The 16505-nt window shown below is 47.5% G+C and overlaps 1 long non-coding RNA gene across 1 annotated transcript in view; it reads right to left on the minus strand.

The window, feature by feature from the left end:
- Nucleotides 1–16058, minus strand: part of LOC148216115 (uncharacterized) — a 30138-nt gene extending 14080 nt beyond the window's left edge. Inside the window, exon 1 of the long non-coding RNA XR_015795986.1 lies at nt 15610–16058. This is a non-coding gene — a long non-coding RNA (uncharacterized LOC148216115). The remainder of the gene's footprint in view (nt 1–15609) is intronic.
- Between the last annotated feature and the right edge of the window lie 447 nt (nt 16059–16505).

The following is a 16505-nucleotide window of genomic DNA, read 5'->3' on the forward strand; positions in this document are numbered from 1 at the left end:
AAGTACAGCAGGAGTAAGTGAACAATATCGCTAACTCCTTTCCGCTTTCCATCTACTCTTTCCATTCTGAATTTTGGGTGTTTGGGAAAAAGATGGATACAGGAGTGCAAAGGAAAAGAGCTCATACTATCGCCTGGGCCTTTGAGATGGACTAACTGCACACCAAAAAATGTGTATGGAAGCATCTAATGCAGTGTTGTCCAAACTTGGCCACTTTAAGATGAGTGGACTTCAACTCCCAGAATTCCCCAGCCAGCATGGCTGGCTGGGAAATTCTGGGAGTTGAAGTCCACTCAAAGTGGCCAAGTTTGGACAACACTGATCTAATGCCAGGAAGAGGGCTGTGTTGCACAAAAGCAGTAAAGGGTCTTTTGGGGAGCAAAAAGCTGGGGACAACTAACCATATTCTGGTCTTTGTCTCAGAGCAATCCTTTGCAAATGCTGAACAAGAAATAGTGCGACATCAGGGTACTTAGGAGAGGTTTAAAGTGCATCCATTTGTAGGTGAAAAAAATAACAGCAAATTCGGGGTAAAGGTAATGTTTCTTTGATTCAGGCTTGACTTCTACTGATTATGGATACCTTGGCTGATCCTGTAAAAGCCAGGCCCGGTTTCATCTGATTAATACTTTGGTGAGGAATTACTAGGAAATTCCAATGTCACAGACCAGATTGGATAGTTGGGGGGTGGGAACCCTCCAATTCATAAGAAGACAATGGGGAGCTATTTCCATATTGTTGCCACAAAATTATCAGAAGTTGGACTCAGTTCAAAAATGAACAAAACTGACTTTCTACTGCCCGATAAACAGATTATAATGTATAGCAATGCTTAAAAAGTAGGGGTGATGCTCAAGCCATGATTTTAAAGAAAAGAACGAGGAATCTCAAGCATATTTTCATTTCTGCAGTCCTGAAGAATGTGAATTTTCCCTTGAATTGTGCACATGCATTTGAGTCTCTCTTTACAACCTTAAGGGCTAGTATCCTGCTTTTACTATAAAATGAAAAGCAGACCTTCTTCTTGGTCTGTGGATGTTTATGATCTCCAAATCAACATTTATGCATGAACAGGGTATGCAATTAAAGGTAAAGATGACCTCAAGTTGAGCAAAATTCAGTGGCTGCTTCCATACTGTTTTATTGGAAACAATATGGATGTGATCTGGCACTGCTTTCTCCAGGGAATTTTGTGACTTCACAATCTAGTCCACTGTTTCTCAACTGCAGCAACTTTAAAATGTGTGGACTTCAACTCCCAGGATTTCCCAGCTACACTGGTCTAGAAAATATGTATATTGCTCAGCAGGCAGAAAACAGAAATGAGAGGGATGTCCAAAGAAATGAAAGAAAAAAAATCCAGCTACTCAGAACAAACCAATCCAGACACTAACAGAACAGCAAACTAAAATAACATACTGTAAGTATCACCAAAGTAGTACAGTAGTATTATCTAGTGGGCAATCCTTTTCCCCATTTGAAATAGTCACTATTTGTACACTGAAAGTGAAGATGAGCCTCCCCAGTTATAAAGTATGCATTTCAGAACCAAAGGTGCTATCAGTATATTGTGAAGTAAATAAATTCATCAATCTTTTGGAAAGGCAGGAAAAAAAGGCAATTGCCATAGATAAGACAGCCCAGTGCTTTTGATCTAATCGGTCAAAATGTTCCTTGAAAAGAGAAATGCTTTTTCTCCAGCATATTCTTGTATTAAGAAGAGAAAGCTGACTACTGTACATATTTCTGCACATAAGCTTACATTTTGGAGAATGGCCATTGAAAGTAGATCTGCCTCTCAGACTATTTCTAAGTTTGCATAGCATGCAAAATCCAAAGCATGGTTTACAAGCTGCAGTGGCTTGCATCACATAAACCTCTAAGCCCAAAGCCAAATAAAATCACCTTATAACCAAGTGCGTTGCCTGAATGTGGACTGTTTGTCCATCTAGTCCAATACTTTCAGTTCTGTCTGGAAACAGCTAAGATCTAAGATGAAAACTTTTCCCAGGACTGTAGTATCTTCAGTATAGTCCTGGTTAGCCTGGCAAAGCTCTATGTTCTGCAAGCAAAGCAAATGCTCTATCACTCAGCTTGGACTATTCCCTTGCCAGAACCTGAAAAATGTTGTGGCTTGCTTTAAGAGTTATATAAGTCAATCCAGAAAGAAGTGGTATCTTTGCTTTTAGATTTGCATAGGAAGTATGAAAAAAGGCTGCTTTAAAGAAAGCAGAGAGGTGCTGCGCACAAGGCCTGAAGCCCTGCTCTCAAATCACTTCCAAAGTGTTCCCAGGCCTAAAGCAAAGTTAAATGCAATTTGCATCTGCAAGTTATTACCCTTTAAAAAAAATGGGGTTGAAAATTACATAAGAGCTCAGAGAGCAACTAAAGACCAAGATGGCGGCAAAAGGAGATCTTGGCCTCCTCACTTTGTGATTCCACACACTGCACATCCTTGACCTTTATCAGCATTTGTCTCTGTCACACAAACACACACGCTGTCTTGCTTGCTGTGTTCTGCCACTGTCCCAGGGAATATCTGGATTGGAGTAACTCTAGTTCCCATCCCCAAATTATCTGGATTTTTAAAACAGCAACACAGGGACTACATCCTAGGGTCAGGCAACTCTCTCCCCCACCTCAGAAGCCTCATTTGCTTGCATTCAGATATGGGCGATCACCTTTACTTTTCAGACTGCCTTCTAACCCAGTTCCATTGGCCCAACACCACTTGGTCACCTGTCCTTAGGCAACTAGCAACTTTCCTATTTGCAGCTTGCATCAGCATAGAACATGATTTGAGATGTGGGGGGAGGGAGGGGACTCTTTTTACCTAAAATCCAGACTTTTTCATTAAAACCACTGATGGAGGACACAGGCCAGCGGGGTGGGGAGCCAAATCACAGTGGGAGGGGTAGAAACACAAGTAAGCAGGAACACCACAGATATTTTCTGTATCGACTGGGGCCCCACCAGATCCAGCCAAGGAAGTGGGGAAAGATGCAGAGCAGTGTACCTACAATAGGGAACTCTTTTACTTTTTTTTTACTTTTAAGCTGGGTGTTGAAAGGGGGGGGGTCCTTTTTCATCCTACAGTGGAAAAAAAATAATTGTCTTTTCCATTGCTGAACAGTAATTACTCATCATACAAATTGAATAAATAATATAAATTGAACAAATAATACAAATTGTATTAATACAAATTGAATAAATAATAATAGCAATAATAATAATCAGCTGAACAGTATCACACAGAGGGAAGGGAGTTTAAACTCTCCTTTATAGATTTTTTTAATGCATTGCTTCGTTTTTAGACTGTACGTTGGTTGTCTGTAGATTTTTTAAATTATTTTTTCTCCAAGGATGTTTTATGTCTTGATGTACCACGGAGAGCTGCATGATTGCAGCAATATAGAAATGCAATAAATCATAAAATAATACATCATGATGAGCTCTACCATCCCCAAACCCAGTTTACTGTTCAACCATGAGGAAAAAAATGAGATCTTTTGGGCTTGGAAAAAGACCAAGAGGCTATGCAGAAAGTCCAGCCTGTACACTCCTGTGATATGGAGCAGAAGTTTTCCTGGGCAGGATTTTGTGTGTGTGTGTGTGTGTGTGTGTGTGTGTGTGTGTGTGTAGAAGGGACAGAGACTTTCCTAAATAATGAAGAGTCTTCTGGCAGCCTAAAAACATTACTGTATGGCAGGGTTCCTTAGCCTCAGCAACCTGAAGATGGGTGGACTTCAACTCCCAGAATTCCCCAGCCAGCATGGCTGGCTGGGGAATTCTGGGAGTTGAAGTCCACCCATCTTCAGGTTGCTGAGGTTGAGGAACCCTGTTGTATGGGACAAGTTCTCTGCCCCATGCCTCTGTTGAAGTGAATGGAGCCCTACAAAAGCTTGTGACAAACTGAATCTTTAAGAGGCCGCAAAACCTCTTGTTCTCCTTGCAGCAGATTAACACGGCTACTTCTCTGGCATTCTCACTGAAGGGATCAGGCACATGAACTCAAAGTGAGGCTTCATGCAGGTCTAGCCAGGGCTACAGCATAAGGCAGTTCACCAGACAAGCCTTGGTGGAAAGAACAACAGGAGAGAAAAAGGAGGAGTCACTTGAGAGAGCAGGAGGTGTCTGAAAGGCTGAGGAGCCCAGGTCACCGGCAGGGAGGTGAAACTCAAAGCCCAGCTCTGCAAGGGCTGCACCCGCAGTGAAGAAGCCCGGGAGGGGAGGGGAGGGGAGGGGAGGGGGGCAGGAGATCAGGAGAGAAAGTCTTCTGCAAGTGATCAATTCACACATCCAGCAAGAAAGGGGGGGGGGACAGCAGGGGGCAATGGAAAAGGACAGAAGGGTGGGAGGCAGTGGGGCAGAAGAGAGCCTTTGCAAGTGAACAGCTCATACCTCTGCCAAAGGTGACTGCCTCTTCTAGAAGAGGAAAAAACAGAGGAGGAAAGAATGAGGAAAAAGAAAGGCGGGGGGTGGGTGGGAGAGGAATGGGAGAGAACAAAAAATAAGACAAAGGATGGCCCACTCTCCAGACCTGCCCACTGCTGCACAGGACAGGATATGTTCAATGGAGCTTGGCCTCTAGTGGAACAACAGTCCCCCATCCTTGGCCCAGGCCCAAGTTCATTGCAGAAACATCTCATCCCTCACAAGCCTCCAACTCATGCAGAGAGGCCTTGCTCTCTCTCAGGTTTGCACTAGAGAAGGAAAAGAGCAGGGCCTTCTTAGTGGTAGGGCCCTCTCTCCAGCAATGCATCTCTTTCAAATTCAAGCAGGCTCTTTCTGACCTTCCCTTCCAGCGATGGCTCCTGCTTTTGTTTCAGCAGATGCTTGGAAAGCGAGGCAGCTTACAAGGTTACATCCACAGCAAGTTATTGCCTAACTTCTACCTTCAGATAGGAAGCTGGCTTGTAGCTTTGACTGCCTTAATACTAGTAGTAATAGCAACAACTACTAGTAGTAATTGCTGTAGTTCTTTCTGTTGCAATTCTTATATTGATTCCTGGAAAAACCTGTAAATTAGTCAAACAACTCTAGGGGCATGATGGAGGATAGATAGATAGATAGATAGATAGATAGATAGATAGATAGATAGATAGATAGATAGATAGATAGATAGATAGATAGATAGGGCCACCTTTGCCTCCTGCAGCAGTTCCCACATAACTAGCCATTTCCCTGGAATCAAAGATTGAAGGAATAGCAATATAATAATTGCTAGCAATGACAAACTGTGTCCCCTCTTAATACCAACTAACTTGGCTAATCTGTTAGAGAGGTCAAAAGGACATATCCTACTCCTGCTAACCTCCTGATTTCAGTGCGCTGGGTAACAACGAAGGGAAATTCTGCTCTTCGTAATGGACCAGTAGGACAAACGTTTCTTCCCAACCCTGCTTTGCATTCACATAAAAATAAATCCAGAGCATTAAGCCTTCTTGTAGGATTATTTCAGGAGGAGTGTCTTTCCTTCTGCCTCTTTGTTGGAGAACAAAAGTACATCACAGCTTTTTTTTTCCTCTGCAGGTAAAATCACACCTGTGAAGTCCCTTTCCCTTAAGTACAGCAGAAAGAGGCACTTGGCAAGATGTACCTTCACATTCCCTGATATTTGCAAGAGTTCAACTGAGTTACAACTTCCACTTCCAGTTAAAAAGTTCCAAGGCCCAACTTTTAAAGGGTTCCTATTCAAAAGTTAAAATCCCATCCTTCTTATTCCTTCCACACCTTTTCTCTCCCTTCTTTCAGGGCCAACTGACAACCCTTTTAAATCAAGGCAGCTGCTGCTTATTGTCAGTTGATGGCTTCTACATGACATCCCAACATTTGTTAGAGTAAAAATAGGTACACTTAAAAAAAAAAAAATTACATGTGCTTTATATTTGGGAGAAGAGGCAGGGACTAGAAATGGCTTTTGGTGAGGCCCCACAGCTGGACCAACATGCCAAAAAAAAACCCAAAAAGCAAAAAAAAAACCCCTCTTCCTGACCTGCTGATTTCTCTTGCATTTAAAAACCACCAGGTTTAGCTCTTGCATGATTGCCTTTGTATTATGCCTAGTGAGTTCCCAAGAAGTATTATTTAGAAAATTTTGAAAGCCATGATAGAAGAGCAAACTGCTCAGAAGCAAATCCAGAAGCAAAACATAATCTGCCATTCCCCTCTCTATGCCTGTAAAAAAGAAGTCTGAACTCCATTATTATCTGCAGCAAGTCTATAGTCAGTGAGAAAATAGGAAGAAGTTGAAAAGTATATTTCTAGTCCTCATGAATTCACTGGCCACCAGGTATCTCTCATTCAAAGGTGGTTGTTTTGTTTTTTGCCTTTTCAGCTCCAGCAGAGAAAATGCGGTAGTAAACATCTGAAAACGTTCTCAATTTTTCTTCAAAATTTCAAAAAAAATCGAAAGTATTTTGAAAACTTGAAAAAGGGGGGTAGCAAATCTGAATCGTTCTTGCTGGGTTTAAGACCCCAAAGAATCGGAAGGGGTTGTGTGCGTGTGTGTTGTGGGTGTTAATGGCTCAAGAGGACTGGAAGCTGGAACACGGAGGCTACAGGACAAAGATCCAGCGCCACAGCTATTTATCTTACAGTAACGAATACTGGCAGAATGGGATCCACCAAGTGAATTGGAATAGAAGAGTTTGGGCAAAGTTGCTGAAGGAGAGCTAGATGGGGGTGGGGGGTGGAGTGAGGGCTGGGCCTGGAAGGGTTAAGGGGGAGCAAAATTGTCAGGCTGAAGCCTGTGTTAGGCCTTGTTGCCATGGCGGCAGACTGTCTCACTGGCACTCCCTGACCCCTGAAGGGGGAACTTGGGGAGGGGGAAAAAGGCTGAGACACAGACACTCCAGGAGGAGTTGGGGCAAAGTCCCTAGAGAATCAGTCTAGCACCTGATACTACAACAGTACAGCCACACACACACACACACACACACACAATTTTCTTTTTAAAAAAGGGGGGCGCATATGTTGCATGATAGCTGGCTGGAAAACACCCGCATGCCGCAAGGAAAAGCATCAGAGCCAGGTGGCAATCTCACATGGCGATTTGCAGGGTTATATATGCATGCTACCCGCTGATGCAGACAAAGGGTAACGCGGATGCATGCATCGCCCGTTGATGGATGCACAGACGCAGATGAATGACAATGAATTACAGGTAAAAATCCATGTGCAAAATGCAGGGGAAAGGAGCTGGCGGGCCACGGAGGACAATTGCAATCAGGGCAGGGACCCGCGCAGAGGTGATCCCGCCCCGCAACTCCCACACCTCTAGGGCAAATGGTACATTCCCATGTTCAATGGTACATGAAAGACACGGAGCAGTAAAAGAGCCAAAGATTTGGCAACCCAAAAGAGGGGGAGCAAAGATCACTGACCCTGTTTTGGAGCAGGACAGCAGATAACAACAGAGCAAGGAGTCCCAAACACCTCCATATTTATTTTAAATACAAGACAGAAATTCTGGACTCTCCTCTCTATACAAATGTAGATCTTGCACATGTAAAATCCCACATGGCTAATTCCTCCCCACACAAGCCTTTGGCCTGGCTTTTTTATTTGACTCATTTTAGCCATTTTCTTACAGGCAAACTGGAAATTAGACTGTGGGTTTGATTACCAAATAGATTGTTGTTCTGATTTTTACTCTCTTAAATTTGGTAAGGCCTCCCAGAGTCCACTGAGTTTCAGGTGGTAGATAAATCGCATAATACATGAATAAAATGTCACCAGAGGCAAAAAGGCCCATTTGCTGCAATTTTCTGAGCATTGTCAGCCTATGTCACTGCCACTGTGCGCCACTTTGCTTCTTCACACTCTCACTGTGCAATAGATGCAAGAACACGGGAAGTTTCTTCATACTATCATGCTTACATCTCTGATCCACAGTCTCATAGCATTCTCTCAATCCACACACTATGCTAAGCCATGTTGGTTTAATCATGGTTTTCAGAATGCACCACAATTCGCCTGAATTCACACAATATGCTAAACCCTAAATCCTGGTTTCCAACCATCACTATGCTCCGTAAAAGCCAAACCAAACACATTATGGTTTAGTGCTTATAAACACTGGTGCTTTCCTGGTTGAGATTGAGACCAGAACCTTTTCCTTACAAATGTGGGTTCTGTTAACTGAGTTTTAAACTCTTCACACACAGTCCCTACCCCTGGGCAAGATGGTGCTATCCCAAAGGAAATACTCTAAGAAAACCCATATCCAACATTTACATTGCTCTCAGCTTCACAAGTTTTAACTTGTGAAGGTTAATATTTTAACCATGTTGATGGATTGTTCTGTGTGCGAAACCCACTACCTGTGGCCCAGAACTACTTAACTAGACTGGCCTGGCTTATGGCAAAATAAGGCACCAGCACCAATCTGCAAGTCTTCTGCAAATTATCCAGAGAACAAGGCTCTTTTCTTTTTCTCTCCCTGTCCAAGCAGAAAGCAGTGTTGTTTCAGCGCTCAGCTCTAGAAGGCAACATTAGTTAGCTAGTTGCTGGTGGCGGGAACAAGGTTAGAATGGGAACTTTGTCCAAAGGATTCAAGATTTTTGGATTTGGCTTTCTCTAATTTTCGGAGAGTTGGGCAAAAAGCCCCTTGATCAGCAATTGTGGCAAGACAGCTTTCTGTTTGGTCCTACGCCACAGCTTGCCATACCGTTGTTTGTGGAATAAATCACAATTAGCCAAATGGACACAACATGCTAACTCATAAACTGTGGATTATAAACCACAATGGCTAAGTACGTGGAGCAAGCAAAGCGAAAACCAAACAAACCCCATTCTGGCTTAGTATAAGGTGTGAAATCAAGCATTGTGTCTGGGCTCAAGACTTAAGCAAAGGAATCCTTTCTCCACAGGTAATAACCAGCCCCTTTAATAATAACCAGATGTGATGGCTTGAAACAGGCTGGAGCCTTGTGTGTATGTTTAAGTCAGTGTAGGAGGATCCTCCACATCAATGTGCAATGACACCAAAATGACAATGCGCAGGCGATGCAGTCATCACGCCGATGCTGCAACTACATACTTGTAGCAGGACATCCGATGTCCATGGAATCAGCAGTCTGTTTCCTCTGCTTCCCCATGAGGAAACCCATCGTATGCCATCCTTCCCCAACTTTGCTTTCCAGATGTGTTAAAGCCCAAATTCCTAGAATTCCCTGCTAAGATGGCTGAAGGTTGGGAATGCTGTGCTATAGAGGCCCAACACATCTGGAGAACAAAGATGGGGAAACATGACATCTGCAGAAGAAACACCCCAGTAGCCAGTCCTGTTTCAAGACAACTTCCATATCATCTGGTTCCATGCTTACCATCATTAACATAGGTGTTACGCCAAACAGAGAAGAAAAGCTGGAGGAAAAAGGTCAGGGCTCCTGTTACATACACCTAATCATATTAATATATACCCAGACTATGTTCTGCCAATTATTCCCTTCCCCAGGTTATCCCCTCTTCAGTTTTTCAGACGATCATAAAACCCTGATCTCCAATTAGAAACACTTTTGCGTCCCTGCATGCCCAGGAATAGAGACAGCCACCCAATTAATGTCCTTTTATTTTTCATGAAAGCTTTGAAAAAAAGGACGGTTGGGTTAGCTGGTGCTTGGGACTAAACTGGAGAACACAAGATAGAAAAGGAAAAGGAGCAGTCAGAAATCCTTAGGGTAGACTTCTTTTTTTATTCTAAGCAGACCAGCCCAACAATCAAATTTCTCCCCTCTGTCCCTTCCCTGCCACTCCCAGATGGTAGAAAAAACAAGAAACAAAATAAAGGGTGACTCTGCCAGCCTTTGCAAACCTTATGCACTGGGCCTCATATAAAGCATGCGTATTAGTAGGAAGAGATACACCTTTTAGCAATTTCTTCCAACACCCGTCCTGATATGTATTTTAAGAGGAGGAAACTGTTTTTCGCTTTCTCCCCTAAGCTGAAACTGCATCCTACTGATCGCCATCCACTGTCAGGGTGGGGGGAAGAGAAGGGAAACCTTCTAGTAGTTATGCATCTTCTCCCTCCCCACTTCTGTCTTTTTATCAGGATGAACGCAGGCCAGGGAGAGTTTAAAACTAGGAACACATACACAACACACACACTCTCTCTCCATGGTGTATTAACAACACTAGGGACATGGAGATGCATCCTGAAAGGTGTGCAAGCAAGAAAGATGGAGACATGCAGAAGGAAGAGGTAGACAGGGCAAGATGGAGGGATGATGCTGCAGACCTCGTATGGTTCAATTTGGCATGAGCTGGCAGAAATGGAGTATAAAATCTGGTAGAAAATGGTGCAGTGGTGAAATGGATGAATACAGGCAGATGATTAAGTAAATATCCAGCGTAAGATTGAAGGTTTGAGGATGGATGAAAATGACTAGAAGGTTGCAGGGCATCACATGGTTGAGGCTAAAGAATGAATAAGAATAGGTTAGTGGGAGGGGGTTATAGCTAGAAGATGCAGAAATAGATCAGTTCCTATAAGGGAGATGGATGAATAGGGAAACACAGAAGGCGGTCTCTGTGTTGCAATGGGTGTGAATTGGGAGACAAAGGTGGAGACAAGGAGATGGCTGAATGAACTGAAGCAATTGATGGACATGTATTATGTCTGTGTTTCAGGGCAGATGGGGAAACGGAGGCAGCGTGCCACTGCACACCAGCCATGATGTTTGGACATGGGGCAGATTTCAGCACACAAACGCGGACAAATCTACCTCTTGCTGTGGAACTCAACTCCAGCCCATGGCCGTGGGAAAAGGCAACCCTCTCCTACATGTTCCTTAAATCCCTGAAATCTCCAATTTTGCCAGATCTCCAACTCATCTCTTCCTAATACAGTACAAGGTAGAATAAATTATAACTCCATTCTCTAACCATTACCGATATGACTGGGGGCTGGAAATGACTGGCACTGTAGTTTCACATATCCAGAAGGCATCAGTTGTGGCTGTGCTTGCAACAAAGAGAAATGTAAAACAACCCTTGGTACCTTCTACTGAATGGGAGCTTTGTAACATCTTCTGTAAACATAGATATGGGTAGAGATCGCTTCTGGGAAATTCAAGCAAAAGAGGAAGACTGAGAGAGAGTAAAGGGATGTAGAAGAATGGGAAGAGAATAGGCAGGGTGATGGGAGGGCTGCAATATTTCTCTTTCTTCCAACCCCCCCACCCCCACCCCCACCCCCACCCTCAGGTTCCTGCGTGGTTGCAATTCCTCCCTGCTTCACACATGCATATACAACCTGCTGTACAGCTGATCAGGAGGTCAAGTTCTTAAGAGGATTCTGGCTTTAATGATGAGAGTGAAAATAAAAGAGGGGGGGGTGCTGAGACTGTCTAAGACTGCAAGCTTATATTTCTCTGGGTAGAAAAAATCGACTGTACATGCGTGCTTTACAAAACCTCGAGCATACAACCCCTTGGCCATACAGCTGTGAGGGTCCCAAAACATATCTCCTCCCAAAGCCTGACATAAGCATGTCCCATGCATGCAAAACACATCTCTCTCTTTCTCTCTCTCTCTCAGTTATAATTTCACATGCCCAAGATTTGGCCTCAAAGCATTCAGTAACAAGAAAGCTTATACAAACATACCAATCAAATTACATACATGGACAGAGAGAAATGAGCGTTTGGGTTCCAATAAGTAATGTATATGCACACTCATACACACACACCAACACATCAACTGTTAAGCCCAACAGGAGAACATGCCACCTTTAAGGGAGGAGAGTTTTTGTATTTAATCCAAACTAATCCCCATTCACCATCTGCATTAAAGATGAAAGATGCTAGAGATCATATTCTTAACTTCCAGCAAATCAGTATACCTTATTCCTCTACGAAGGACTGGATACAGGATGCAGCCATCCCTTATGATAGGGGTGAACTATCTTTTTGTAATCAGTGGCTTGCACTGAACTCCTTTTGGGTGGGGCAACAATGCGAACGATGTAGAACCTAGGATTATTTTTTAACACTGCCTTTTCTAACTACGTAAAGCTTATTTTAGAGCTTCTACTACTACAGTTTTGTGTATCTGTCCCCCCCCCCATGTCTGGTATCTCCAAAATGAGAAACAGGGGTGAAGGCCACCTGCCCCGAGTCTTCATCTTTTCTACCTCTGACCTAAGCGGACCAGATTAGCAGGTTCAAGCCTAGATTAAAGGGGAGGGTCTGCATTTCTGTTAACAAATGATGGAAGCCAGCACAAAGAGGGTGGAATTCATACTGAAGCAGCATCTGGGTGGTGTGTCAGAGATAAGAGCACCTACAGAACTTTGTGAGGATATAAGGAACACCTGTGTGGTGCATATGGAGTTAGAAAATACTGTAATTAGGAATGCCAATTGGGTATGGAGGAATGAGGTTAACAGATGTAGAATCATTTGTTCATCCTGGATAGGATCCAGCTGACGCTGGCGACATTCTACTCAGAGGTGACTGTGCAATATATATCACCAGGGTGGGGAGCCAAAAGACGATGTCCCTTGCTCCCTGGATGATGCCCCACCCTGGAACATTTGAGCAGAGGCTGTCTGTGCGTACTCACACATGCGCAGATGCGCTGGCACCTCTGATGAAGAACATATGCCTCCGTAGCCTTGACTGCAGATGTGTTTATGAACACGGGTTAACTTTCTTGAGCGTGCATCCCTGGTGAAGCCATGTCCACTGCTGTGTGTGTGCATGTATGCCCACACGACATGTGCCTTTGCCTCTATGTCAAGAGAGGGAGGGAAAAGGAGAGGCCATCCAGGGCATGGAGGACAGCGAGGCTTCGTTACATAAAGGGACATAAGCCGAAGATTTCCCATTTGAAGCCGCTTCCCCAGCGGCTACCACCACGATGCTGGGCTCCCCTCCCCGTTTATAGCCCCTAGACCTTGCTCTCCTCCTAGACAAACTGATTTATGCCGAGGCGAAACTCTGCCAATGAATGGAGGCTATGCCGACAGAGACCCCTGACCTCGCCCGTGACCTCTGACCCTGTCTGGCTTCACAGACAGGCTGCAGCTGGGTCTCTCCCCCTTGACCCTTTAATTCCAGACCTGCCCTGCCCCACCAAGGAGCCCGCCAGACATTAACCCTGTGAGTGCCGCCTCGCTTTCTCTCTTAGAGGCTCTGGAAAAAACGATGCGTTCTGAATCCTTTACCTGAGCTTAAGCTGACCATTGTGGAGGGACGGCTGCATTTTGGAAGGAGGAAGCAGAAATTCTGCATTCAACGGCTCATCTCACCTGCCCCCCCAGACACACACACATTTGAACCCTGGGCCACCCCATTTCAGCGCTGCTGTGCTTTATCCTAAAGTCACGTTCTCCGGCCCCACGCTGCGCCTGCCCTCTGAGATCTTCAGTCTGCCAGGTTCCAGTCAACACGCGCCGAGAAACGTACCCCCCACCCCTGTCTGAACCCCAAGCCATCTCTGCTGTTTTTTCCTGGGCTCCTGCTCCTCCTCCTCTCCTGTCGCACTCAACCTCCACTCCTCCTAAATCTCAGCCCGCACTCGGATTCAGGAATATCGAGCCACCCAGGGCAACCCCCGCCCCTTCTCTTATTCTGAGAAGGGCAGGTTAGGGGCAACAAGTAGCAGCAAAATGTACAGTCATTGGAGATGGGGGGAGAACTGAGCTCTGCTGGCCCCCCTCCCCCATTCCTGCCTGCAACTGCAGAGAGGTGCATCTTGGGATGAATAAATTACACGGGCAATGGAATGGCAGGCACAATTCAGGAACAGAGGGAAGAAGACAAGCAAAAATACAGTGGGGGGGGAGAGAAAGAATCACTACTGCCTGCATGAATCCCCCCCCCACTTTTTAAAAAGGCCAGCATCCCAATCGTCTGTCACTCAGGAGGTCAAAGGCATAACCAGATAATAATCTGTAATTGCTCGAATTCCTCTACAACCATCGGACTAAAATCTTTAAGGCCCCGTGTCCGAGACCCTCTTCCTCTCCATCCCCTTGACACCCCCCTCCACCCAACGCTCCCCCTGAAGGGAAGGGGCACTTCTTCTCTCTCCCCAACCCCGCCAACCCCCACCCCCCTTTCTTCCACTGCAGTCAAGGAAGGCATTTAGGGTCCAGGCACCTATTTTTGATTCTGATTTACTGCTCCATCAGTGGGAAAATGGGGTGGGGGGCAGATTCTTCCCCAATCCCAAATTCTGGTATTGCGGTGCACCCATCTTATGGCAGAAAACAGGCAGGCAGGCGGCGGGGGGGGGGGGGAGGGTTCAGACGTGCTAACCCTTAGCCTGCAATCTTGGGCACAGCTTTTGCGGAACTTACTTCCGAGAAATCCAAGGAGCGCACCGGGCTTGCTCCAGAGTGTTTCTACTCTACTCCAGAGGCCAGAGAGGGAGTTAAATAAATGATTCTTTTAAAAATAATGAGCCACGGTGCCCTCTTACCCTTTATACAGCCTCAACTTCCTTCCTTGGCAGGGCTTCCCATTATCTGCATGGCCGCCACCCCACCCTGCTCACCTACCTGATCCACTGGGAGGAGGGACTGCAGTGGTCCATCCTCCCCCCCACCCCATGTAGAGCTCCCACAAAGTATGCATTGTGGCAGGAAGATGGGGGGAGAGATGCAAAAGAACAAAGAATATGTGTCTTTAAGGTGCAGGGGCCGCGGGGTGGGGGGACAGGGGGCTGTCTGTAATTCTGGAAGCGTAGGAAATACCCTCCCAGGCTTCCAATTCTCTCTTCAAACTTGACCTCCAATCTGCTTCTCTTTCGTTCTCTCCCCCCCCCCCCCAATCATTCCAGGCTTTCTGCACAGGAAAATACACAGTGCAAGAGGCTGAGTGGAAAGGGGCCCCCGCAGGGGAAACGGGGAGGGGAAGGGGGGGCTGTCCAGCCAGGAGCTGTTGCTGCACCTGCAGGGAGGGGAAAGTTGTCTGTCTTTTCTCTCTGCATCTATTTACCCGCGCCCCCCCCCCTCGCCTCTAAATGCAGAGAGGAGAGATTCCCTTCCCTTCACCTCCAAGGAATGAAGGACGGGGTGGACGGGGACGAACCGGGCGGGGGGCGCACAAGGGGAGCGTCCAAGAGAAAGCAGCAACGTCTGGATGGAAGGGCAAGGGAGAAGTTGGGGTTGGGAGGGCGGAGGGGGGCAGCCAAAGACGCCGACCTCCGATTCTCTCTCCCCACCCACCCCCCTTGAAGAAATCGGAAAGGTGAAAGGGGGGGAGGAACGGGAGGGCGAGAAGAGGGAGGGGGGAGGGAGGGAGGGGGCGGAAAGGAAAGCCGAATGACAGAAGCCGGGGGGAATTGGGGCGGGGGGGCGCGGGCGAGCCGCCGCTGCCCTAGGCCCCTTCGCGGGGGTCGAGCCGCGGAGCTTCCAGCGGGAAGGGACCGAAGGAGGGCAGAGGCGGTGGCCCTGATCCAATCGCGGAGAAAGGCGGCGCGGGGCAGAAGGAGCTTCGCCAGCCCGGGAAGGCGAGGCGGGCGCTGCTGCGGAGGGCGAAGGCGGGCGCGAAGGAGACGCGTCCCCGACCCCGCTCCGCTCCGCTCGCGCCGAGGAAGAGGCGGCGCGGGGCTCCAGCCCCCGCGCCTGGATGGCAACCCTCGCCGCGCACTCACCTGCAGGGCGCCCGAGCCTCCCCCTCCTCCTCCTCTTCCTCCGCCGCCGCCGCCGCCGCCTCCTCTTCTGCGTCTCCACCGGCAACCAGAGCAAGTCTCCGGGGCCTGCCAGCGCTGCATGCTGGGACGGCCTCTTTGGGGGTGCTGGTGATGTCATTGGTTGGAGAAGGGGGGGCGGGATATTAGATCCCCTCCCGGAAAAGCGGGGGGGGCGTGTTGGGGAGCGAGCGAGCGAGCGAGCGGAGCGAAGAAAGGGAAGCCGAGGCAGGCAGCCGCCGCCGCCGCCTCCCTCCCTCTCTCGCCTCGGGGTGGCGGGTTTCGCCCGCGCTGCTGCGGGATCGCGAGAAGCCAGCCGCCTCCTGCGCCCGGAGCCAGCCAGCGCGCTCCGAGTCCGGGATCCGTCCCCGCGCCCGTCATGCACACTTCAAAGCCAGCGGGGAGGGTGGGGGGCTGCGCTGGAGTCGAAGCCCTCTGCAGCCAGCCAGGAAGGAGGAAGGTTGAGCCTGCCCGGGGGGGGGGGTGTGAGAGGAAGAGCCGGCTGGATCCAGTCCGTGCGCTTTCTCTTCTGCTCCCTCCATTCCGGGGTCGAGGGCCAACCGAGCGATAAGCATTTCGGGGGGGGGGGGGATTAATTTATCAGAGGGTTGCGCGATTGATGCCATTTTTCAGGGGCGAAATTGGAGCCCTCTCGGAGCACAGCTTGGTGACAGCCCCTCTGAGCATGTGCGGAGCGCCCTTCCCTCGCAGGCGTCTACAGAGAGGCATGCACCATCGTCGTCGTCATCCGTTTCATGCTCCAACACCTGGCCTGTAGCCAACCCATAGGTAGGGGGGAAATGATCCCCCATCGCCCCTCCTTCCTTATTTTTCCATGCAGGTGGGCAATGGCATCAGGA

Source organism: Python bivittatus, unplaced genomic scaffold (genome assembly GCF_059951505.1).
Source record: "Python bivittatus isolate LINGU-HERP-01145 unplaced genomic scaffold, Pbiv_v1 ctg000310_np1212, whole genome shotgun sequence".
Lineage (NCBI taxonomy): Eukaryota > Metazoa > Chordata > Lepidosauria > Squamata > Pythonidae > Python > Python bivittatus.